Consider the following 25,931-nt stretch of genomic DNA (forward strand, 5'->3'; position numbering starts at 1 on the left):
TACAAAAGCAATAACAAGGATTTTTAAGTGCCTGGTTAATAAAAGAACGCCCTCATATGACACAGTTCTTTATTATGAATGAACCCCACATGCCATAAATGCAACTCTATAATGAGGTAACTCCCCCATGCTAGATGTGTGTCTAGTTCATGAACTACGAACTGACACTCAGGTCAGAGCTACCCCACCCATATTATATCCACTGTGTTCATAACTAAACAAAACAATATAACTACTTAAGGATCAGACCTGTTTGATACCCTCCCTATTACGATCTTATCAGCAAACAGATTGTTGACCACAACACCAAGCCACTAGCATATACCAACTGGATGCATGGCAAAAAAATGTCATGAAAGCCATTAGCCTGTATATGAATTAAATAGTCTGTCAGATATTTTATGTATCCCATAGGACACCAATTTAATAGTGCCATGCACTGGTTAATGATTAGAATAATATATTTGATGAAAAAAAACATATAGTGAATCTGTTGTCCTGGAAGGCCATAATGTCTGTCACTTATTATCCCAGAAAGAGAAACAATTAAGAACAACTGTAAAATCGTAGCAAACATGTTATAGATGAAAATACATAGCGTGATGAATTGCCAGTACAGAATATCCATCATCTCATTTTTCTTAGAAATCAATTTTATAATAGATACTGTAACTCTCATCTGCAATACCAGCCTGGAGCCATTCATTTTAAGGCACACTAAAATAACTCCTTTTGACCAAGATCCATATCTATATAAAAGGTTGATACTATACTATCAACACCAAAGGGATTACCAATGTTAATGCCCTATCCAGTTCAGCTATAGTAATGCTATGTTGCAAATTCCAACATTATTCAACAGTAAGGTAACAAAAAATTCCAGAAGATATTGTATTGACATGGGATATGTAATTTGTCACACATTGGAATATACACTTGAGTACATCTATTAATCTCTGCAGAATCTCTTAAAGGTCAAATCACATAATGTTTTTTTTGCACCTTCACAGCCAAAAAAACTAAGTTGTACTTCTCTGCCACACAAGAAATAGCTTTGCCTATACAACGTATCTTACATGTACACATGGTTCTGCACATACATAGCTTGTGCCACTTAAGGTAATATATTCTTCATTTTTACTAAATCTCCATATTTTTCCAGGAGACAGGAATAATGTTGATGTTCCAAGTTTCTTACTCCACTGTCTTGCCTTAAATAATCCTGACAATGTTTAGATTTGAAAAGAATCCCCAAGACATTCTCCGGGATGTAAAATACTGTCTTAGAATAATGCTCTGACAATAGGGTCTTAACATATTTCTGCCAAAGGACTTCCTGAACACAATGTATTTTCAGGTGAAGAATACCCTTCCCTACCCTTCCCTACCGGGATAATAGTAGGTCACACCATAAAAACACCCCAAATAGCATAGGAATTAGCAAAATGGAAGACATAATGCCCCCTGTTACATTCTATTAATGAGTCAGAAAGAAAAACAATGTCAATTTCAGTCTACAAAACTCCATTGATAAACGCGTATGACCTTTCCTGTTTTATACTTAAAACACTCAGATGTTTTCAATCTCTATATAACGTGACATCTTGTAACATTTTCCATTCCGATTGGCTATGGTTGCAGTTACAGTCACAATCAAGGATGATGTCAATGTTAACCTACCAAAAGAATTGTAAACATTCAAAAAAATTCAACATACTGTGAATAATTTGATGGGTCATATAACTAATATGATGAAAAACATTTGACTGTATTTGAAAATATAGCACTGCCCCACTCCCAGGTGTTAGGATGTGAATATCAAATACTTTAAGGATGGGTTTATTAAAAAGAAAAATGCATTACCAGCACACTTTCTCCAGAGCAAGAAAAACACACACACACACACACACACACACACACACACACACACACACACACACACACACACACACACACACACACACACACACACACACACACACACACACACACACAAACACACACACACACACGCACACACACGCACACACGCACACAGACACACACACACGCACACACACACACACGCACACACACAATTTTCAAGCACCTTACCTTAGGAAACAAATACCTGGTAAATAATTAACATGAAAGTGAATTTGGCACCAGATATAAATTTGGAAATGATAACATCACTGATCCCATTATTACAATTAACTATGACATTTGTCACAATTTTGTTTTACACTTGCACTTGTATTAACAATTACCTGTTTTTCTACTGTATTACACACACAAATCTTACCTACTGATGCCCCCCCCCCCTCATCTGATCCAAGGAATCATACATATTATTAGTGAAAACTGGATTTGGAATAGGCAGATCGAAGCAATCGAACACCTCCTCCTCCTACTCTTCTGACATCACGTGTCACTCACATTGTCAATGAAACATAGCTCTGCCGCAGCCAGCATTCCACCAGGTGGCTGGCTGTCTGATATATTTCCAGCCAGAGAATCTGTGGCTAAATGTCACATTTCTGCAGGTTCCTCAGATACTGCAAATATTAAGAGGAAAATTCTTATCCTGCAGGAAAAACACATGGCTAACAAGCAGATGAAGATGACAAAGAAATATAGCCATCCCGTTAGTGGCATTCCATATGACATGTAAAATAAAAATATCAGAACTCCTCAATATTGAGCTCCTTGTCACCACAATGGGATATTTTAGTAGGCAGCACTTAATAAATGGAATGACTGTCAAAAAAAAAAGTTTTGAACTGTCTCTTCCCCTGCATTTGAGAGAGCTACTATTTTCCACTACAGCAAAAACTGTGTGCATATGACATTTCAGTATTCTTGCTATGTAAAACAACCCATGATTTTTATCCTCCAGTCCAGATCCAATATATATTTTAGCATTTTAGAAACTTATGTAACATAAGCACAATGTATAAATAAGTTTCAATATAGTGTTTGCAAAAAGCATCAGTTCAAAACTGCAGCAGGTTTTTTTTTTTTACTTGAAAATACATTTCAGACATATCAAGATTTTTGCAAGGTAGTTCATGTTTAGTTGTATTAAATAAATCAACAGATAAGGTAAGGTTCACAAAAGCATGAAACTATTACCTCTAAATGAATAACAAAATGAATGTCAGCAACTTGAATGCTTAACGGATTAATTATTTTCTCCCACAAAGTATAGTTGACCAGTTTCATTTCTGTGGGGTTAGAAAAATAGTCTGAATGCATTAGAATATACTGGTGCATTAGAATCAATCCAACCAGTCACCAAAGCATACGTGAGAGAGCATTTCAAACAAACTTGTGGAGCAAAGGTTTTAAGAAATATATGGCTCCTGTATTGTTTCATTGTGCACCCATACTGTGCCAGAAAATCTCTCTGAAACAGAAGAAGCATCAGTGGAAGTAAACAGGTTCACTGCACCCCGTCATCAGTGGCAGGTTCTTCCTTATCAGGAATTTGTACCAAGTATTCATCAAATAATCTACCGGAAGCAGCAGTTGCATCAGAAACAGCAGATCATGAATTAGCAGAAACTTTCTCAGACACAGCAACCTTCACCATGTTTGACACATCCCTTTCAACTCCATCAAGGAGCACTTTTCATCACCACCTACTGACAGAGTAGGGGAATTTCTCTGATGCCTAGCCAAATTTCCCCTTGTCAGAACAAATACCACAGCCAGCAAACATAAGTTTAAAAAATAAAGTAATTAATGCAATAAACAATACATATTGCATGGCAGCACTTCAGCATATAACTGTATGATATATATAGCACTACTACAAATATTAGAGCACAAGAATAGCTCTTCTATACTGGCATTTAAGTCACAGCTGTCATCCTACTACACGGTATACATTCTGGCACTCTGTTTCCATGTTAAGGATCAGCCTCTGAAAGCATCTTAGCTTATATAATGTTATGTATGAAGAAGAGAAGTGCAGTATTTGTATGGCATGTTATACACAATCTGGATACGTAGATCAGGAGTACTGCTTTATATACAGTCTTCCCATTACTGTCTCTGCCTTTAAGCAAAAACATCACCTCAGGATAGATCATATCTAACTCCATTTGGAGATTCATCACACATTCACCTTTTCAAGAATACCAGTGACATTCACTCAGCAAAGCAAAATGTCTCCAGAGTTAAACAAATAGCCAATCTACTAGGCACATGTTTGGAATTGTATCCTCCTCTTTCTGCTAAAATGCATAAAAAACCCTCATAAATCCATGTCACTCCACCAGGTCTACTCCTACATGCAGTATTCAATTCACAAAAAATACATTTTTCCATAACTGTACCATTTATTTGGCAATCTCCCCACCTATATTCAGGCATGATTTCAAAACTCACCTTCTAAAATAGGCTAAATGTACTTACATCATAAAAGGGTGCATAACCCACATACCTCAACCCCTGCTTCCATTACCAGTCCTACATTTACTACCTCTGGTCTCTCTGTGTATGCAACCTTTAGCAAGTGCCTTTCTTCTCTCTCAAACAGTTTATAGTCAGTATAGTAGAAACATTCTCCTTCTTCTATTTCATTCAATTTGTATAACAACTGTGACTGTACTTTACCTTTGTAGTTCATGTGAATATTTTTTCACCAACACTGTGCTTGCAAATGATCTAGTAGGACCAGTGCACTACCCTGGTAAACAAACACAAAGTAAAAATAAAAATAAAAATAATAATAATAAAAAAGCACATAGATAATTTTTGAATTTGTAATACTCATTTGAAAGATGATACAGTTATCTCTGAAACTGGCGGCTGATCAAATGTACTTATGTGTTGACCATGTAAACCACATAGGCATATTTGCCAGTTTTCGAGGTACCACAGAATCATGAAAACAATGTCTGAGTAAACAATGTTTTGAGAATTGCGCAGTTTAAACAGATTAGAAATCAGACATCTGTGCATGCCATCATGTGTGTTAACTTTACAAAACTGCAGTGTGTGGGTATAAACAGGTGTAGGTACTTTTTTCATTGAAGCACTTGAAACCTAAAACATCTCATGTGTTTTCTTTCTTTCTCAGTTTGTAAATGGTGTTGCAATCAATGGTTGTAACACTTTCAGGATACATTTAATTACTGTGTTTATAAAAATGTATTTTTCTTACTGAATACCTCTAGTATCCATACTTATACCACACTACATTTTGCATTCAACAATAAATATTATATAATTATACTTTGTTCTTTCTTGCTGCTTAGAACGTGCAACTTAACAGGAAAAAAAAGAACTCTGCAAACACATTTGGATCACCTGTGAAATAAAGACAAACAATAAAACTGTTACATTCCTTTGAAGGATACAAACACAGACCTGTAATTAATACATTTGCTAACACTATTAAAATGAGAATGCAAGGAATGTTTAGGGGAGCTTACAGGATAACTTTTGCTAGGAGCTGAGTGTTCAACATGATTTAATTAATGCATATTTAATTTGTGAACCTGTGTTTCATATACAGCACTTCATAGCACAGCAATACAATCTATTAGACACAAACATATAAAAAGCACCTTACCATTTTGAGCAGAACATGATGGAGGGTACCTCGTTATTGCCTTTCTTCCTTCACCACTTTAGTATATTCTGACAGAAGTGGATATCTTATATCTGGTTAATCAAGGAAGAAGGAAGAATTATGTTATGAAATACTGACTAATAATTCTGCTTCAGTTTTTAGAGAACAAGGTACATAATTTATATTTCTGCATATGTGACTGGGGCAAAAATAATCAGGGTAGAAGACCATGTAAGAAGGGGATCATTATTTAACTCATTAACTCCAATGGAGATCAGGACATTTGCACTGTAACTTCCAAAGGGTGGAGCCTAAGGCTTTTGACAGAATCAAATTATGTCCTCACATTTCAAACAAATGTTCATATCTCTGGAAACAAAGGGGTTATGAAATAAGTTTAAATGGAAAACTCTTCAGCACAAACTATTTTATAGTGGTAGTATTCTTTAGGTTCTAGGTCTTAAACCTCATTTTATAAGTCACAGTAAACACAGTAACTATTGCATTTGTAATATTTTGTAAACAACTTACAATATCTCAGCAGCCACTCAAGTTATGCACATGCTGTCAGCATCATTTTATTCATCTGTTAGAGCTTTCATGAGGCTGAGTTCTGTCTGTGTTACTTGGTTGTTGGGATATTTAGAAAAATGTGAACATTACATCTTATAAATTAATATAATAAAAACAACAGCTAATATCTATTTATCTGCACTAGACAGAGGTCAAATATTAATGCAGCTGAGTTTGCCATTGTGTAAGCTTTAAAATGAATTTTTTTAAAACCTTGTACATAGCATGGTTTTGAAAGTATTGATGCAAATATGAACAAGCAATATTTAACACCTAGTGGCGTCAGTAAGAGTTAACTGCAGATGCATCTGGAGGTGTCACTCAGATGCAATGTGTTAACTTGTCTCAGATCCTTATTGACGATGAATCTTTAGCAATTAGGTTCACACTATGTACAATACATAATAATAATAATAATAATAATAATAATAATAATAATAATACAAAGAAGGTTCTTGAAATTTGTTTCTTAAGATGGTAAGCAAGAAGAACAGAAAATGCATACTCTATACTGTGAAAAAAAACTTGATGGTACTTTGTAGTTAGTCTGTAAATTATGAGTTATTTGACCTTAATTGAACAAAAGTCATTACAAATCTATTTAGGTGTTATGTAGTTACACAACGGCACCTTTCTTCATTCACTGAAAAAACACAGCTCAGTTATGTGTGTAGATGTGCACAAACCACAGAACACTATTTCATTGTGTGCTGCCTCTACTCCTCTATCAAGGAACATTTTTAAGGTTGCTGTCACTGTAAATGTTTATAAATCCAAGATGCAAATTTTCTGCAATAGTATCAGGAAGAACATTTATTATAAATGATGAAGTTCCTGTTCAAAGTCATAAACATTCAGAATGCAGTAATCATGTATTTGCATTAATAGCAAATGCGCATTAATTTTTGCTGTATGATCATTGTGCATGTTATAATGATGTATAAGCATTTAGTTAAACCAAAATATCATTAAGCAGTGTCTTCTATAAAGAAAGGATTACCTGATGGTAACTGCAATGTCCTTTAAACATTTCACTGAACATTTGGTGTAACATTCAGAGTATATTTTTCATTTCTCTTCATAGATACCTTAACTTAATAAATTTCTTCAGGATTTGTAGAAAAGACCTATTTTTAATATTAGTATTCTATTATCAAAATACTTTCTAGAGAATTGTTAACAGTATGAAAGAAATAAGGCTGATTCTATTTTCTAGTCTGCATGCTATATCTGGCATGATAGCTGCACTAAGCCATGCTTTATTTCAAGAAATACTGTTAAGTAAAACCCAGATCAGCATGTGTCAAAAACAGAAAAGTCAAAACCATTCTACTTACCATTTAAGAATTATAGATAATTTATTAGAGCATTTTAGCATAAACTCTAAATACTGAGACCCATTCTTAAAATACTTGTCCAGATATTAGTATTACAGTAAAACTGAAGGGGATAACATGCTCAGGAAATTATAAATGGCATAAAGGAGAGGAGGTGTTTCTATTATGAGCCAATGCTAACAATTTTATTAAATTTAGTTATATATCAAATAGGAATCCCTGTTTTTCTAAAGTACAGACAAACAATCCAGTTATATTGGACTGCTGAGGTCACAAAACTTCTAAAATATGGCATGTATACAATTAGCTGGGGTTTGGCTTTATTGCCTGAATATATCCATAAAGACTTAAAAAGTAAAAAGTCATGGTCATTCAGAAGCCATGTAGCTGAAAAAGTGGTATGTCCTTAAGGGTTAATTTACATATATCCCGTGGGCCTCTATTGCAGAAGGTGATACACAGTGAAAAATCTGGCTTAGCTTATTTTATTTATTTATTTATGTAATATTTATTGAGCATGAAAGTCCAACTAGGACAGCGCCGATTTTCAGCAGAGGCCTGGGGAGAAATGCTCCAGATGCATGTCTTTGGAATGTGGGAAGAAACCAGAGTAGCCAGAGGAAACCCACACTACTACAGGGAGGATATGCAGACTCTGCACAGAAGGCACCCCAGCTGAGAATCAAATTGGAGAACCTCTTGCTGTGGGGCGACAATGTTAACTGCTGCACAACTGTGCTGCCCTAGCTAAGTTTTCTTTGCAGTTTTTACTGAATGGTTTGTCTGTATAACCTTTTTACCCTTTGCTTGTATATATACTAATGACAGAGAGATACTTGACCTTGTGTCATAGATAGTCATATGTATGATACATATCAAATGAATATGATCACCACATTATATTTTTTATTTTTTGTAAATTCTTTGTGGACTGAGTTAGTCAAACTAGGTTAGTAGCCTCTTTTCAGGGGAAACACAAGGTGGTATTTATACCACTATGGCAAATTTTGCAGAACATCAGGGAACTTCTGGTAATCACCATTGCTGAGAGATGGACCCATTTTACATGAACACTTCCTCTTTAAATTGCAGGTGCAAATGTGGCCTGTAGAAACAGAAAGGCAGATGGGAAGAGAAGGAGATGATGGAGAGTTGAAAGAAATTGTGAAGAAAGCAAATATCAAGACCACAGAATGTTTATAGGACTCTGGGGAGATATTTCAAAGAAATCTGTTTGATGGAGATGAGTCAGCAAATGACAGATGTAAAATTACAGCTCTCCAGTCTGGAGAACTGCAGGATAATTGACTTAAAGAAATGGTGATGCAGAGTGAGCCAGAAAATGAAGGAGATGTTTCCTGCAGGGAAATTATGGATAAAGTACAAAATGATGATGCAGAGATGATCCTGAAAAATAGGGGTGAGATGGAAAAGAAAGATATACAGAGAATATAAAAGAAAACAAAGGGGGAGTAGCAGAAAAGAAGGAAGAAATAAATGAAAAAAATAAGTATATCATAAGGATTTAAAGTAAAGAAGACAAATAAATGGACAGGTATGAAGTGTGGGGCAAATTAATGTCTCTTTTGGGTGTAAAAGCACATGAGGTAAGAGCATTTATTCTTATCAACAAAGAAATATTTTGTGACAAATTATTTGAGAGTGTTTCTTCAACGGAAAATTTTCTTGGAGAATAAAAAAAGAAAGACTGCAATCCACGGAACTGTTACATGATAAAAAACATTTAACAGGGAAACAAAAAAAGAAAATTCATATACAATTTTGAACAGAGGTAAAAAAATAGAGACTTTGAAAGGACATTTGAAAACTTTAAGTACTGGGCATTTTAAAAGTTTATGACAAAAGAGATGTATGTGCTGGTGTCTGGTATTGTAATATTGTGCTAAAAATAGAAAGAGAAAACATTATACATATACCAAGCATGATAAATGTGGAGGGGAAAAAGGATGTTGTAAAACACTGGGGACACGGCAAAATATTATTTTTTGCTTTGTGGAAGAAGAGGATATTTGATACGCAAGTGTGACAAAATTAAATGTTATATTTGTGAGGAAATGGGACATGATGTAAAAAATGTGAATTGAAATGTTATAAATGCAACAAAATTAGCCATTTATGGATGAATTGCAAAACTGAAAATAAGAATGAGGAAAAAGAAAAGGAAAGAGAAGAAAAAAACAAAGAGAATGACTTTTAGAAGTAGTATTAATAGAAGAAAAATTACATGAGAAAATATAATAAAGCAGGCATAAGAGAAGGTTTTGAAATTAGTGATAAAAAAGACATAAATTGGGATGTTGTATACAAAAAAAAAAGAATTATGTTGGTAAAAATGGTGAAAGACAGAAACAGAAAATATAAAAGGATAAGTATAAAAGAATAAAGAAATAAAACAGATGAAAAAGAATAACTTCAGCTATTGATTGGAGGTTGGTATAATGGTTAAGGTGTTTGACTCACAGATGCAAAGTGCAGTGTTTGATTCACACCTTTGGGAGGGAAATTGGTTAGGCTTAAAATGGCCTATTAATAAATCTAGCCTAGTGAACAGCTATGAATGTATGAAACCATGAATCTAAACAAAAAGGCAAAAAGAAAATGTTAGTGCTTTCTGTAAATATGGACAGTATTAAGAATATGGTAAGGAGAACATGGGTATTGCAGTGGTGTAATACATGTGATGTAGATAAAATTATATTAAAACACCCACTATTTTTAACAAATGAAGAAAGACCAAGCAAAGAAACTATGGGAAGGAAAGATAATCTGGAAGTTGAGAAATGGAGATGCTGTGGAATAAGTGTATCCTGTAGAAATACAGTAAAATATCAGCTCCAACTACAGCCAAAATGGGAAAATTAACCACTGCAGATTTAAAATGGAAAAAACAAATATATAGAATTATATATTAATTGTGAAGAAAGGGGGAGATTATTTCATCAGATTTTAAACTGTATTGTTAAATATAAATATTATAATAACAGGAGACTTTATTTGTGATTTAAGAAGCAGGCATAAAAAAGGAAATGATATAAGAAAAATAAATGATATAAGAAAAATGTTAGAAGTTATAAGATGTGGTAAGTTAAATCCTTTAGACAAAATTCATGCAATTAAAAAAGGAGTATGTATATAATTTAAATATGTTATTTTATAGTATCAGAATGTTTACTTATGGGAGAAGGGGAGGTAGTTGAGACAGGATTTTCTGATCATATTGCAATATGGCTAGAAATAAAGAAAAACAAGGAATATATAAAAAAACAGGCCAAGGAACACAAAGGATAAATGAGAAAGCATGGAATAAAGAAGGAAAGAGATTAGCAATACAGTTATGGAAATATCATATTACTATGAGACCATTTTATAAGAAATGGTCTGAATGGTGTATGATATTTAAGGAAAAATATAAAAAAGGTTTTACAGTGGCAATATGATGTGAGAAATTAGAGAAAGAAAAATATAAAAGAACATATAATGATGCATTACAAGATTTAGAACATAATGATATAAACTACTGTGACAAAGACAAAGAAGTATATGAAGGAAATCAAGGGGAAAATACAAGAATTGTTATATAAGCAAAGATATTTAGGAAAAAGAGAAGAAGCATCACATTACTTTTTTAAAGGAAGAGTGTAGTGTAATTAAAGAAATAAAATATGTAAAGGGAGAAATAGAAAGAATTCGAGGGGGGGGAGATGAATAGTATAGTACAACATTAAAATAAATGTTTAAAGAAAAAACAAGATAAATCACTGTACATAGTGCATAGTCTCAGTAAAGCACAAGAGTGAGTCAACAAACTCAAAGAAAGTGCCTCTACCCAATTTCATAGTCAACTGTCATAATTGTGGTACAAATCATGAACCCACAAGAGAAAAGTGCTTATATTTTGGTCAGCAATGCCACAAATACACTTTTGTAAATCAAGAGAGGCTTATTCTTTCATTAAAAGAGAACATTCAATGAGCAAATTGATCAGTTATAAAGCTGTGGCCCTACTTTTTATGTTGATGGTGTGTCTGTGCTTAATGCAACAATCAATGCAGTAGATTTATGGGCAAAAAATGAAGTATTTTGTACTGTTAGGATAAATGGAAAACTCACAGAGCTCATAGTTGACACAGGTTCCAAGTGCAATGTTATGTCAGCAGAAACATTTGCTAGGGTATGTGCTGGTGATAAGCGTACAAAGCTAGAAAAAGTAAAAAAAAAAAAAGCATGATCAAAACCAGAAATTGACCAAAAGAAGGGTTCCAGCCACAGGTCAACAACTTAAGTAATTTATTGTTTTGTGGCTGGAACCCTTCTTTTGGTCAAAGTGTACAAAACTTGTTGCTTATGGTAGTGAAGAAATTCAAACCAAAGGTTCAGCAGTGCTTTCATGTTACGCTGCTGTGAACAGCTATGACTTGCAATGTTACATGGCTAAAATGCACATACAGTCATTATTAGGCCTCAGAGACAGTTTGAAAATGGGACTGCTTTCATTTAATAAGAAAGTCCACTATGTAAGCTTCAAAGGCCACTGTTCTAATTTCACCCAGTCTATTTTTCCTACATCAGCTGATCTCTTCGAAGACAAACTAGGCAAACTGCCAGTTGTATACTCCATGAAGTTAGACCCTGAAGTCAGTCCATTTGTCTTACCAGGGCAGAACATTCCAGTAGCTATGCAGAATAGAGTTAAGGCTGAGCTAGACAAAATGGTGCAGCAAGGTGTGATTTGTCCAGTTGTAAAACCAACTGAATGGGTATCTTCCATGGTTGTTGCTCATAAGAAAAGCTCAGATGATATCAGAATATATATTGATGCACTAGATTTGAACAAGCTACGGAAAAGACCTCATCATCCAATGTGTACAGTCAAAGAAGTCACTGCTCTTTTGCCAAATGCCACTGTTTTTTTTCTGTCTTACATGAAAAGAGTTCATTTTGGTCAATTTTGCTTTTTGAAAATCCTTATTGCTAACCACTTTCAGTACTCCTTTTGGCAGGTACAAATTTTTGAGAATGCCATTTGGAATAAATTCTACCAGTTAAGTCTTCCAGTGTGCAATGGAGCAAATTTTTTTCCTGGGTATTCATGTGCTATTATAGTATATGATATTCTAGTAGGTGGCAATGGTGAAGCTGAGCATGACTGAAACCTCAAGAAAGTTCTGGAAAGTGCATGTGAAGTGAATCTTAAGATGAATCCTCAGAAGTGCAAATTCAAGCTACGAGTAGTTACTTATATTGGTCATTTATTTACCAGTTCAGGCTTACAACCAGATCCTTCCAAGCAAATAGGAATTCTTGATATGCCACCTCCAGACAATGTTCAAGCCCTACAACATTTTCTTGGCATGATTAACTACCTAGGCAAGTTCATTCCAGACTTGAGCCAACTTTCAGTACCATTTAGAGAGCTGACATGCAAAGATGTATCTTGGTCATGGTTGGAAGAACACCAGAGAGCATTTGATGTCCTGAAACAGAGAACTGCCAGTCCATCAACTGTTAGATACTATGATGTTCACAAACCAGTTACTCTTTCTTGTGATGATATAACATTTGGTCTTGGTACAGTCATTCTTCAAGAGGGTAGACCAGTAGCTTATGCATCCAGGAGTCTAACCCAAAATGAAATGCAGTATGCACAGACAGAGAAAGAGCTCTTGGCAATTGTGTTTGCATGTTTGAAGTTCCGTGGTTATATTTATGGTACATCTATGCAAATTGAAACAGATCACCGACCTCTAGTCACTATTTTGAGAAAGCCTATGCATATAGCTCCTGCCAGATTGCAACGCATGATGCTGAAATTACAAAAGTGTAATTTCAGTCTTGTTTATACAAAAGGCAAACTTTTTTATCTTGCTGATACATTATTCAGCTCAGCAATAAATACCACTGAACAACATGAACATGAGAAACTTGATTTTGAAGTCATGGAAGTAAGAAATTTTTCTTCCACATGTCTTGATGAGCTTAAAAGTCATACAGGCTCAGATTCAGTTCTTTAGAAGCTCAACCACTTTATCAGGCAAGGATGTCCATCAAGTAACTTTGCTTACCAGTAGAAGTGCAACCTTATTTTCCTTACAGAGATGAGATTTTGTTTGATAATGGTATCATCGTGAAAGGTCCATAAGTGATTGTTCCAAAGTCCTTGCAACAAGAGTATATTACTATTTTGCATCGTGGCCACCCAGGAACTGGTTCTACTAAAAGAAGGGTGAGAGGACTACTATTTTGGCCTTCTGTGTCAGAAGACATTGAGAGAATACTTTCATCTTGTTCTGTATGTAATAGTACTAAGCCACATCAACAGAAGAAGCTAAACCAGATTCCTGAACTACCTTGATCAACAGTAGCTACAAACACTTTTGAATGGAATGGTATACATTACTTGGTGTAAGTAGACTCTTATTCAAACTGGTTCAAGATTGACCTACTTCTTAATTTAGCATCCAGTACTGTTATTACTAAGATGAAGCATCATTTTGTAGACAATGGTAGTCCACGCAAAGTTATTTCTGACAATGGTACACAGTTTACAAGCCAGCAGTTCAAAAGATTTGCTGATGAGTGGGACTTTACTCATGTGACAGGAAACCCTGAGTACCCAAAGTCAAATGGTTTGGCAGAACATACAGTTCAAAGTGCAAAACAATTACTAGGTTAACCTGCACAAAGACTTCTGTCAAGACAAACCAGAACCACACTGCTGATTAGTAGTACACTATTGGCTCCATGTGTCAAGAACAACAAATCACTGAAAACCAATCTGCTAAAGAAGTGCTTATCTCAGAAGTCCTTTTATAATAGGTCCAGCAAACCTCTCAATCCATTACGAGAAGGGGAGATAGTGTGGATGCAGACATCCAAAGGTTTTGAGTGGATTTGTGTAATTGAAACGTGTATGTCGAGAGCTGAAATCGAACATTGTGGAATCACAAGGAGCAGAATTCAAATGCAATTAAAAACATTTGGTCCTAATGTCTGAGCTTGTGTTGCAGTATGATACCTGTGAGAAAAAAATCTATATCTCAGAGTGAGTTATCCAGCGTTCCAGTTCCTGAGGGCATTCCAGTAAATATCCCTGTTCTTGAAAAGAATCCTGAAACTCCTGAAGCACGTTGTTCACCAATGACTGTCCCTGTTGCTCAACCCAGTTCTGAATACTATATTGCTAAATCAGGTCACATTTCCAGACCATGTTCCAGATGCACAGCAACTTGGATATAAGTGTTATGTTTATTTCTTGTCTGTAGAATTGCATGTTTCTTTTCATATACCATTATATTCTGGGCAATTCATTAAAGAACAAGGATGTAGATCAATATGTATGTATACCTTTAAGAAGCTTTCTAGGGGCTTGCACAAGTGCATAAATACTGAGCGCATGTGAGCCTGACTGCCATTTTGTAGTAAGCTGTTGGGATGAAAGCATGTATGTCTGTGTAGTCTGTCAGTTAATCAGTTTGTTTATATTTTGTACTGCTGCTATCCATCCTGATGTGTTTCTTTGTAATAAAGCATGAAAATGAACTACCTCACCTGTTTGTCTTCAATAGTAAACCAAGATAAGCGAGACATAGATAAGTTTGTTGCATTTACTTAGAAGAATAAAAGAATAGAGTTATTCTACAAACTAAAGAATCTTGCATTATCCAAGATGAATGCTATTATTAGTATAGAGGACTGAAACTGTAATTTAAGACAAGAAAATAGACAAAGAAAATGTAAAGGTAGGAAGACAGTTATTAAACATGGTCAATTAAAATATGGTGTACATGAAAGAAATATTAGAACAAGAAAAATATAGTTTTCTGATCTTTTCTCTAAAGAAGTAAAAACAACTAATAAGGAAAACTATATTAAAAGGAAAAGAAATAAAGATTTTAACTGAAAAAGAACAAAAGACTTTTAGACAGAATGTAGAAGTGTTATGGCAGAAACTCTATAACATGCTTCATTTTTTGTAGGAACACAGAGCAATGGTGGCTACAGTATAAAAAGAAACAGAATGGAATTTTTAAAAATGGAAATTTTGTTTTGGGAAGAAACAAAAATAAAATGACTTTGACATGGAACTGAAAGGGAATGGAAGGAAAAAAATACTGCATGAAAAGTAAAATTATAAAGAAAATAGATGAAAGGTATAAATAATAAATATTGAGGAGTATGCTTTACAATGTAAATCAGAAGAAGTTTCACTTTTTCTAGAAAAGAAGGAGAAGAATTATGGTGGGAAAATTGAAAGTATTAAAAGGGAATGCATTACAGAAGAAACAATCATAGAGGTGGAAGAATACTTCATTGAGATGTATGATGAGATAAAAAAAACTGAGATTGATATCTGGAATATTAAACTTATATGTTTAATATAAGTAATGATGATGCAAATGAAGTTGTGAAAAAAAGACAGAATTAAATGAGATGAATGATGTTTTAAAAGTAATTAAAAAAATCTGTATGCCTGGCCCAGATGGCATAAATTATGTATTATATAAGTACCTGAATAATAAGAAGAATATGTGCAGGTTTTGAATTATTGGTTAGAGTATGGAGTAAGAGATAAAAGACTATGTGAATAGGTTGTTAAGTATATTTACAAAATGTATAATACAAAATCGTTAACAAATCAAAAGCCTATAACATGAAATAATGAAGATTATGAAATTTTACTCCATATGTGAAGGACATAATGCTAAGATTATTGTTTGTAATACAGAAAAAACATATAAATTGTATAATAAAAATACTTGAAATATTAGTAAAGTATGGGTTACATAAAACTACATAAATTCAATTATGTCAGTGTATAGTAATTCTTTGAATATAATTTTATCTGATGGATAGTTTAATCAAGAAAAACATGTAAGAAGAAATGTCAGACAGTGTTGTCTCCAAGTTGCTTACTGTTTGTTTTAGCAATTAATGCTGTAGTGAATAAGGCAATGAGATATAATAATGAAATTGTTTATTTATGTCAAAATATAAAATTAAATATATAATATATATATGATTAATTTATTATTATTTATTGAAAATGGAAGGAGAAATAAAAATGTGACTGGACTGACTCTAGATGTGTATTAGAAAGAAAAAAAAAAAATAAAAAAATAATAATAGGTAAAATTTTTAAGAATTATTTAAAAATGCAAGTTTATATTTTACAAATTCAGAGATTAAAATATGGTTAACTTTAGTAAAGGGGGAGTCTAAAGAGATGTACAATGGATATAAAAAAAAGTGTACAAAAGTGTAAACAACTGTTAAAATGACAAAGTTTAAAAAAATAAAATTTATCAAATAAATTCATTCAAAACTTTTCCCACCTTTATGTACATGACAAACAAAATAAAAAAAAAATTAAAAAATAAATAAAAATAAAAAAAAAAATAATATAAAAATAATAATAAATATGCAATATACATACCATACTTTAATACTTTACTTTATTGAAATTTACACTGATATACCATCAATTTTTTACTTTTCTTGGACACACTTCTTTCATAAATACAATGAACCAAATATTAAGAATTAAAGTGAGTTCCCTAGCAAAACAATTTTTCCCTGACATTTACTCTTAAGAGCCTGCCATTGCCAGCTAAAGCTCATTTTAAAAAGAGCATATTACAAAAAATAGACAACAAATTTGAATAGATACAAGTCAGGAGAAGGGTACAAAAATTTCTACAGCAAAATGGATACCACGGAAGACAAGACAGTCAAGTCATCAAAGAGAAAAACATTGAAAAAGTGTGGGGTAACAGTGAACATGAGAAAATCAAAAAAAAATGGATAGAACTAAAGAAAAGAACAAGGAGCAACTGAAAAGGGGAGCAAGGAAAAAGGAAAGAGAACTGCAGGAAAATTTCTGGCAAGTACTGGTTATGTACATGCAATTACTGGTTATGTACTACATGTGACAACAATTTCATAAGAGGTAGGATGTCTGGACTATGGGCATTTAAATTTGCAAGACAATACATCATGTCTCCCAAAAGCATGTGGGAAAATGTGTTATGGCCTGATGATACCAAGGTTGAAAATTTTGGTCACAATTCCAAAAGGAATGTTTGATGCAAAAACAACACTTTGCATCACAAAAATAACACTATCCCCATGGGGTGAAGCATGGTGGTGGCAGTATCATGCTTTGGGGTTGCTTTATAAACAGTTCCAAATACCAATCACTTTTATTCCAAAACCTTCAGGCATCTGTTAGAAAGCTGAAGATGAAGAGGAATTTCACCTTTCAACATAACAATGACCCCAAGCATACATCCAAATCAACAAAAGAATGGCTTCACCAGAAGAAAATTAAAGTTTTGAAATGGCCCAGCCAGAGCCCAGAACTAAATCCAATAGAAAATCTGTGGGATGACCTGAAGAGGGCTGTGCACAAGAGATGCTATCACAATCTGACAGATTTGGAATGCTTTTGCAAGGAAGAGTGGACAAATATTATCAAGTCAAGATGTGCCTTGCTGATAGACTCCTATCCAAGAAAACTGAATGCTGTAATTAAATCAACAGGTGCTACAACAAAGTATCAGTTTAACGGTGTGCACATGTATGCAACCAGCTTATTGTACATTTTTTTTTATATTTTTTCCCCTAACAGATTTGTTTGTTTTTCAATTGAATTGTACAGGTTATAGGTTACATTAAAGGTGGAAAAAGTTTTGAAATGATTTATTGTGGTCTCTTTTTTATATCACAAAAAAATGGCATTTAGGGGTGTGTACACTTTTTATATCCACTGTATATTTATTTTGAATAAGAAGCATTATTGATATGTGGAAAACTTTGCTTTATCATAGCAAAAGAAGGTTTATTTGATATGTTTTATTTTTTAGGGGAATTAGGGTTTATAGGAGGCATATATATGTTTCCTTTAACTTTAGAGATAGAGTTTATTGGTATGATTCATAAAGGATGAGCACATCTCCAGATTTGTAGCCCAATATAATGCATCAGAGATACTTCAGGTGCAACTAACATTGGGTAAGACAGCGATTCAGGTTGTAGCCTGCTATAGGTCCCCAACCATATCTCAAGACTCACACTCCATGTTCCTAAGCACCCTGGAGAATATTAGGGTCCAACCTAACACTCTCATACTAGGTGACTTCAACTACCCTTCCATTAACTGGGAAATACCAATACACTTGCCCAACATTTCCTGGAGTTTATTATTTCCTATGCCCTGGACCAGCTCATTCTTATCCCCACTAGAGGTAGCAACATCCTTGACTCAGTTATTACTAAAATGGGTGACCATTGCTGTACACCAATAGTCAGCTGCTGCTCTACACCAATAGTCAGCTCCTCCCTGGTTAGATCCGACCACAAACTAATCACCTTGGAAATCCACATCCCTTCCACCCCACCCCATCCCCACAAAGGAACTTTGTGCCCCTGAAAACAGAGGTGACTAACTTCATGGCACCCATGCAAACGAAGAATAGTTGTATGACTGCCGAATCATACACCAATGCACTGTACGAACACATACACAAATGCATGGATCTCGCCATACCCAATAGAACCAAGACGGTCTCCTCCAAAAAAGGGAAGCCAATCTGGTGTTCTCCTGCCATAAGCAAACTCTACAATAGAAGGAGAAAACTGATGCGGAATAAGCTGACGTCCCAAGACTGGAAAAACTCCCTTATCAGCCTCAACAAAAAGTTAAGATTCCTCATCAAATAATCTAAAGCTAGCTATGAAAACAGAATTGCAGCAGGCAGTTAAGACAACCAGAAGGCCTTTTATAGACTCTCCATGGTAATACCCAGATTTGCTCTGAGCTACTGTACAATGGTACCTCCTACACCGAGCCAACAGATATTGTCAATATACTGGCCAACAGATTCACTGCCAACTGTTCCCCTCTCTCCCCTCAAAGGATCAATCACAATACATAGTACCAGTAGCTTGCCAGGCACCCAGTATTACTGCTGCACAGGTTAAAACAGCACTGTCCAAGGCCAAGAATGCAGCTTCTATGCGAACTGACAATATCCCTGGTTGTGTTCTACATTAACTACAGAGTGAACTGGTACCTCACCTGTGTGCCCTGTTTAATCACAGCTTCACCTCAGGCTTTGTCCCTCTCCACAAAGGAGGAGCGATTCAGACCCTGGGAAACTATCGCCACATTAGCCTGACAACTCTGATATGCAAAGCTATGGAACACATCATCATGGACCTAATAAACAAGGATATAGGGAATCTTCAAACTCTGGATCCCACACGGTTTGGTTTTGTGAAGGGTAGATCATGCCTGCTCAACTTGGTCAACTTCTTTAAGTCAGCAGAGCTGTGGATGAAGGCAAGGTAGTTCATACAGCCTACTTTGATCTGGCCAAGGCCTTTGATATCATTCCCCACTCAGGAATCATAGAAAAACTTACTAAGCTAGGCATCAACCCCTATATCACGAGGTTGTTTGCAAACTGGCTCACAGATAGAACACACAGTGTGAAAGTAGCTGACTGTAAGTTAGACTGCTGCCTAGTTACAAGTGGAGTCCCACAGGGTTCAGTCCTGGGTCGTATCTACTTCTCTGAAGTCCAGGCCAACACGAAGGGACTCTGGTTGACAAAGTTCTCAGATGATTGCAAGTTGGGAGCTCTTATTAACTCCCCATGTGATGTTGACATCCTACAGAATGGCCTCACTGAGACCAATGACTGGTGTCAAAACCATGGCCCTACGCTCAATGCCAAAAATGTGTCATCATCCCCTTTGGGAAAAACCCGGTTCCCATGAATTACCACATTGATGGTAGCCCACTGAACACAGAAGGAGTTATAAGAGATTTGGGAACACAGGTTAACAGCAACTTCTCTTTGATCACTACATTGCCACTGTGGTCAGAAATTCCTTCTATGTGGCACATCTCATTACTAAGGGTTTTGAATCCAGGAGGAAAGAGGTCATTGTCTCCCTCTACTCTTTCCTCATTAGACCAGTCATCGAGTACAATGCCTTATTTGGCATTTACCTCACTAGACACCTGGAACAACTGGAGAGGCTGCAAAAGTAGCTCATAAGGAGAATCTTAGGCCTTAAACACTTGTCCTACAAGGACAGACTCAAAAAACTCCAACTATTCTCTGCCTCATATCACCTACTTAGATGCGATCTCTGCTTGACTTACAAAACCATGTCTGACCCAGCTCTGTTAGAAATGCTACATCTAAATAAATCCTAATCCCTCCACACCACACACTCTAGAGGCCTCAACCTCATTGCCACAATCAACAGAACATACTGAAGGGACAGAGTCATAACCCAGAGACTGCCCATGCTATGGAATAGACTTGCCATACATGTCAAACAGAGCACCTCGCTGACCCTCTTCTTGGGGATAACCCCAGTGGTTCTACTCAACAGAGGCACTGGGAACTAAGGTCAGGTGGCACGATGCCAGGGTAATCCTATGGCTAGGCTTGTAAAGGCCCCAGGGCTATTAGCCTAGTGAACACCTATGAACCTATGAACCTATGATATTTCTTTTATATGAGATCCCCATTTACATCCTGTAAAGGCAGGAGTATTATATAGTAAAAGAGAAGAGGGGATCTTGATCTAAAAAAACCCTGTTGTGTATCTGGTATCTTTACTTTTCTTTTAAATTTTATGGAAATTTTATGGAAAAATATTGAGTCAGTGAAATAATATGGAAAAAGTATATGTATTTTTTCTAAATAAAAATAAAGTGAAAATAGATGAGGAAAATGGATATTATGAGTTAATGAAAATATTTGATTTAAGTTGAAAGATTAATAAGAAAAATAGAAAAGAATGTTATGGTGAAATAATGAAAAATGTTACTATGCTGAGGTATGGAGAATAATGTAAAAATTAGGAAAGCCAATTACGAATGAACATTATCAGAGAGATTAAAAGAAATGCTGGAAAAACGTGTTAACTGTTGCTGAGTTGCAAATGAAAGCATTAATGTTTGCTGAGTTGATTCTTTTCATCTTTGTTTAGAGAACATTACTTTGTGCTTCTTATTTTTTATGATGTCTTATGGTACAAAATTTGCCTGTGAAAGCAAATATAAAACCTAAGCAAAAAGATTATGTTCATTCTGTATTATGGAAGAAACTATGGAACATTTTTAGAATGTAAAAAATTAAGAAAAAATGTATGTTTTCTGGAATTTAGACGAAGTTTCTAAAATAATTGATATGATATTATTATTTGTGGTTTGAAAATTTAAATAAGGATGAGGTAGATAAAATAAATGAAGTAATTATTAATTTGTGGATTATTTGGAAATGAGCTGACAGGAGTTATTACATAATCAGATTCGGTGCAGTGATATGATTGCTGATTGTATTAAAATGGTTGTGATTAAAAAGATGAGGGGATAAAATTATTAAAGTAAAATGTGCAGAAAACAGTTTGGAAGACGCATATATAGGAAATCTTTATGTACTTATTAGATTGATTATGATTATATGATATGAAAATAATGATTTAAAATAAAGTTCCTCAACTCTTTTTGATAGGTACCTTTGAATCTTTCACACCTACCTGAGTTACCACCAACTCAAGAAGATGACAGCTTGGTTTAAAGTTAAAGGACATAACTAAGTGACAGAAAATGAGAATTTGATCTCTTTTGAATCCCAGTCATAATTACAGAATGAAATTGTAACGTAGCGTCATATTCATGGTAGCAATTACTAAACCTTCATGAGCCACATCATGCCATGATTATACAGAAGGAAGTAGGGGGTACAGTATGGCATGCCACAGTCTTTGTCTCTGGAAAGCTAAACTACTGCAGATGAGGATATAGTTGATTTTGTCTGCAAAGTGATACTGTTTAGAAAGATCTCTACTCACTGTATCTGCAAACTGCTTGGTCTCATAGCAAGAGTGTGTACTATACTAAATACTAACAAATGTTTTAGGAAGTTTACAGGCATCAAAACAGATTGAAAGTGCATCTTCAGTGTAAGATGTATCTCCAGTTTGTCTGAATTGCACTACTTTATTGACATGGATATCTAAGGGCTTCAGCCTGATGTCCACAATGATAAAACAGAAGCCACTCCAGATCCCCTTCCACAGTCCTGGTGCATGCCTCTCACTCCAAGCCTGAGGCAGACATAATTGATAATATCCAAATAAATAAAACCGGAGTCACTGCGGATTAACTTCAGCTCACACAAAAATATAATGAATCAACAACAAAAATGTAGTGAAGAAACAAGGCAGAATAAAATAAAAACGTTTAATTGGTTAGCGCTTTCACATCAGACAGGATGCTTCATCAGACCATCACAATCTCACACATCACTTACTTTATAGACCTAAAGGAAGTGATGTGTGAGATTGTTATGGTCTGATGAAGCATCCTGTTTGATGTGAAAGCGCTAACCAATTAAACTTTTTTATTTTATTCTGCCTTGTTTCTTTGCTACATTTTTGGTGTTGATAATTGAAAATACAAATCCATATTTTGAGACAATCATACTGTTACAGTTGCATTAGGAATATGTGAACTGATCTCAATTTATTTATTTATTTATTTATTTATTTATTTAACATTTGTTAACCGAAAGGCTCCAGATGTATCAATTATATGCCAAGAGCTAAGGTGTGTGATGTAAAGGTGCTACTGCCAACTTTAACGGTTATGAAAAATTAGTCAAATAGCACCAGAAGAAATGGACATCAAGATGTACCCCTTTTATTCTACTAAAATGTATGTATCTTCCACAAGACTGTCAGTGTATGAGTCAAGTAAAGTACTCCAGAAAAATGGCTGGGGTGAAGGTAGCACCATTTCAGGCAATAATCTACACTTATGTTTTAAGAAGAACTATAGGAAATGTTATGTTTTGAAAATGTGGCTAGAGAAAAAAAAATCTAATGATTGACTTGTTAGACAAGCTGAGATTCTACACTGCATTACTACATACTCCCAGAACCTTAGGACACTTGTCCCATTTCTGTCTTGGTCATCATCATCACCGACTCCTTTCTTCACATTTTCTACATGTGGTCATACTGTTGTGCCAGATGTCATCACCTCTCCTAGTTCAATGCCAGCTGTGTAATTTCTGTGAAAACTTATACGCTGTTTCAGTTCAGAAGTTTCAGAGTTAAGAGAGCCGCAGCTGCTGGGTCTTTTCAGTGCAAAAATCTGATGAAATGGTAATTGTGGCTCAGGACCATGTGTGCACATTCTAAGATTAGCACAGTTTTTCTTTTCTATGAATGTCCAGACAGTGTACAGCACTGGTACTCACAAAACATTTACATCAGTGCATGCAAAGCTATGAATACTGGACAGTTGAATGAAAAACTGCAATTATACCAATGGAATTTTGCAGAACAGTAAAATATTGCACTTATTAGCACTAATTAGCTCAATCAAAGTGAGCTACAGTTTTTATTAAGTTTGCAAATAAATTTTCAAAGAATAAGCTGCTCTCATACCTCACACAGATGAGAATTTTCATTACAGTGGGTTGCAGCACGTGAAGGACTTTTAAAACCTTTCTCATATGGCTTTAAAATTATGGCTACTAAACTGCTCTGACAGAAGTATCCCACATTTTCTGAAATCAGAATATTATTTGCAGGAAATGTAAGGTTTGATGGGCATCTTTCCCTTATTTGAATCTTGTACATTTTAATAAGCTCAGGGCAATGTTGGCATACTTTTTGCTTTTCACATATTACTGTGTTCGTATTTTAGAAAGCAAAAGACTGTTCAGTAATATCTTATTTATTAATTGCCTTCTGTTTTTTTTTCCTTAATATTTAATCATCACATATCTTAAATTACAATGAAGTAGATGCTCTCTTGACAGAGAGATTTTTCAAGGTATTCCAGTTTGTTCTCATTTCTCAAAGGTATGCAGTATGTGGATTGATGAATACAAATTGTCCCTAGATGTGAGTGTGACGTGTGAGATATGGAAGAAAAGTCTAATGATCGACCTTTGTTCCTTACATGTCTAGTTGTCTCTCTGAATGGAGACAGCTGTTCCCAAGGATGCTATATGAGTCAGATATGACTCATAAACATGAATACTGGATGTTCAAAACATTTTATTGTACAAATGCAAAGACATGGAAATTATAATATTAATAAAACATACTTCATTGCACAAAACCAAAACATATGGAATCAACAAACAGAAATGAGTTTAGCAGATCAGAACCAAGCAAGCACATAATACTTGTGACACTTGATAATTTAGAATCCTCTTCAATGGTATTTCTTCATAGGAATGATCTGTGTTATGGTGTTGCATTCACTCAAGAATTCAGAAAGAACCTCACATCTCGCTATAAGGGCTGTGGTAAAAAGGCCCTGTTTCTATTTTGTGATTCAGAGACAAATAATGCATGTCTCTGAATCACTGTTAAATGCCTCAAGTGCTGATCAGAACTTTACTGCAGTAGTTAACAACGGCAGTGGCTGTGTCGTTTTTGCACAGGCACACCCCCTCATTCACTCTCCCAAACACAATACACATATTCAAACGCATGCACACTCACACACACACTCTCTGCTTACACTATACCTACCCCTGTGCTATAAGAAAAGTCTGGATATTTCCATTTTTCTGGCCTCATACCTCACAGATGATTACAGTCCATCAATAATGCCGACGATTAGAGCTTTACATTTTTATTGGGAGAAAGTGCACTGTAATGCTAGACAAGTTGCTCTATTAAACTTCTATGTGACTTAGGGTCATGTGTCTAAAATTTTCCCTGACACTATCTAGTGCTGCTCTTATCTGTGCCTGAAGCTGACCCCAAAAAGACAATCTCCCAGACTTCTCAAATGTATTATATAAAAATGAAACTTGCTATATTACCTTGTTACTAGCATAGCAGGTCAATGATACTGTTTACTATCCCAAGGGTACAAAGTTAAAAGTCAAGCATCTCCCTCTCCCCCTTACTACTATATACACATATCTATATATATATATATATCTATATATATATATATATATATATATATATATATATATATATATATATATATATATATATATATGCACATACTTTTTTGTTACTTTTATTTCATAGGTAATGCTATCCCAGGTGGCTGGTGGTAATGCAGATGATTAATATTCTATATGGGAGGCAGGAAAGTGGATAGTTATATAGAATTACCTACAACTTAATAGCAGAATAACTTCCATTATTATAGAGGGTGAATCTATCTTACTGCCATTAATGCACACTATTGGTAACATCTCCTATGCCTAGCAGGCCCTGCCATCTGACCCACATTTTCATTTATTTTTTGTAAGTGCCTTTTGGAAATAATATGCATAGTATATCTGGTATCTTGTGCTCCTCCCCCATCCAACATTTGAGTGTTTTTCAAGACATGAGGTTAAGGGCTTTAACCTGGTGTCTAGTGTTTATAC

At 34.9% G+C, this 25,931-nt stretch overlaps 1 protein-coding gene across 1 annotated transcript in view; it reads right to left on the reverse strand.

Annotated features, from left to right (window-relative positions):
• Positions 1–25,931, reverse strand: part of LINGO2 (leucine rich repeat and Ig domain containing 2) — a 6,800,733-nt gene that overhangs the window by 2,879,270 nt on the left and 3,895,532 nt on the right. Inside the window, exon 10 of the mRNA XM_044061897.1 lies at positions 5,564–5,655. The gene's annotated coding sequence lies outside the window, so the exon portion shown is untranslated. The remainder of the gene's footprint in view (positions 1–5,563; positions 5,656–25,931) is intronic.

The sequence above is a fragment of the Protopterus annectens genome, chromosome 2.part0 (assembly GCF_019279795.1).
Source record: "Protopterus annectens isolate FY-2018-M chromosome 2.part0, PAN1.0, whole genome shotgun sequence".
In the NCBI taxonomy this organism is placed as follows: Eukaryota; Metazoa; Chordata; order Ceratodontiformes; family Protopteridae; genus Protopterus; species Protopterus annectens.